This window comes from Colobus angolensis, unplaced genomic scaffold (assembly GCF_000951035.1).
Source record: "Colobus angolensis palliatus isolate OR3802 unplaced genomic scaffold, Cang.pa_1.0 Scaffold447, whole genome shotgun sequence".
NCBI lineage: Eukaryota > Metazoa > Chordata > Mammalia > Primates > Cercopithecidae > Colobus > Colobus angolensis.
Window position 1 is genome coordinate 1097252 of NW_012117899.1, and position 2303 is coordinate 1099554.

The window sequence follows — 2303 nt, forward strand, 5'->3', positions numbered from 1 at the left end:
CCGGCTGTTCCCGCAGCCGCCGCCCCTCCTACTGCCGCATCCATTGTCTGCGGCCCCGCTCTTCCCGGAGTCGCCGCTCCCCCAGCCCTGCGCCTTCAGATGCCCGGCGGCCCTCAGCGATCCTGGGAATCCGCGGTGGGGCTAACACTCGGATCCCGAACGGTGGGCAGGAGAATGCCTCGATTCTTGGCCTTGGCCCAGCCCGCAGTCCCTCCTGGGGCTGTCTTCCTCGACCCCTCCTGTCGGAGACGGAACCCCCAGATCCCCGGGGCTGGCCATATTCTCTTTAGGGCCACGGACCCGGCTGCACAAAATCCAATGGAATCTGGGACGTGGGAAGACTGAATTTTTTTCCCCCTAGGGGTGCGAGAAGGGAGGGTCATCCCTGATTTTAATTAGTGGCGAGAGACGCACGCCTCTTCCCATGCATACGGGGATTTCCCTGACACCATCACCACCATATCCCCTCCTTCCAAAAATAATTTAATTACTTGGAGTTCTAGCTGCGAGTAGCGACCGCCCCAGTCAGTCTGGGACGCTCCCTCATTAACACGTTTTTCCTCCCCTCTGGTTTGAGTGTTGGGATTAATTACAAAGGGAACCCTGCCCTGGGGAAGAAGGGGAGGAGGAGACGACGCGGGCGCCTGGGAGTTTGGATGGCGGAGGAGAAGGGGCCTTCTCCCAGGAAACCTTCAAGAGGAAAAATGCCTTGGCCTGTTGGGTCCCCAACCCCAAGCAGGCAGACTGTGCATCCCAGGAGTTTCAGATACTTTAGAGTTGAAGGTGTCACAAAGGGATTGTAGGGTCTCACAAAATATCCTACACGTCTGGGGCATTTCTGCCTCCCAGTATGCCAAGAAATCAGTTAGGGTTCTTTTATATCTGACCCTACAAGAGTGACCCCACACCGTAAAAGCCTGGGCTGTGGGAAGTCCATGTTCCCCTTGGAGTAAGTGAAAGCAGTATTCAATTATCATTAGTGTTATTGGCGTGCAACCCGCCACTTAGAGTAGTATCATTTCGAAAGCATCTTCACATACTTCTCCCTAAGCAGGCCAAGGCCTTTTCAGTATTTCAGCCTCTTCAGTTTCCAGTCCTGGCACCTGCTCTAACAACCCTGTGATTAAGGAATCCCAGAGAAGGAGACTCCCAGCCTCTGTTCCTCACTTGTTTCAGAATTTTTGCTCCTCCCTAATGAAAATTATTTCCTGAGACCTAATCTCACCCCTTTTGATAGTTCATTCTAACCTGTCCAAAGATGAGGACAGAGCCAACTTCGCTGCATTGTTCAAAGATGCAGAACAGTAAAACACACTTCCTTTCTCCTTTGCCCAAACTCTGCCTTTCTTCATCCCCTCCTCCAGTAGTATGGGTAAGCAGGTGACTCAGCACCAAGACTACATGAAATATGCAGAATCATCATTTCATGTACCCAAGTCCCTGCATGCGTCCAGGCACTCATTCACCTTGTGCCTATCATGTGCAGGCAGCGGGCTGCACTAGGGCTCGTATGAGGGGGTGGCAGGAGAGCTGGGGAAGGGTTAAGGAAAGTAGGGAGGACGTAGGTGTCCCCAGCCTTGCCCCAGAGCACACCCCAGTGCTGGGCAGCTAGTGTGTAATTTGACACAGAGTCAGGGCTGCCATGGCACCGTCTGTCAGGCAGATTCAGTGTGAATTATGTTCACATGCTGCTAGCCTGTTTCTCAGACCTCAGAAGGGCCCGAAAAACTGGAAAAAGGGCTCCTGATGCCAGAATTACAGATAATTCCATAGTCTGGCCCCACTGAAAGCTTCAAACCTAAGTCAGGATGTTAACAGACGAGGCTTCCCAATTAACAGGTATCAGGCATCAGGCTAGAATAAGTTTGGTCCCTCCTTTCTCTTCTCTGAGGGTGAGGTTGGGGGCTTTCAGTTACATCTCTGCAATGAAAACACTGGATTACAGAGTCCAACAATAAATTTTACTGGTGTGGTCTGTCCCATTCAGCAATTCTCTGTATTCTCTGTATTACCTTCTACCTTCACCCCAGGATAGAATCCCATCTGGATTTCACACGTCCCCAAGTCACTGAGTAAGGAAACAGACCCAACTAGAAGGCCCATGTGCCCTACAGTCTAAGGGACCTAGCTTAATTCTTTAGAAGGAAGGAGAGCACTGAAATGACATTCAACTGAGATTTTCCCAAAGGGGCCAACCTACAATAACAGAGGGAGGCCAGGAGCCTGAGGGACAACAGAATGGAACAGATTGGATTTTGTACAGCTCCTGTCCTTGAGGACATAGTCGAGTTTCTTGATTTCTT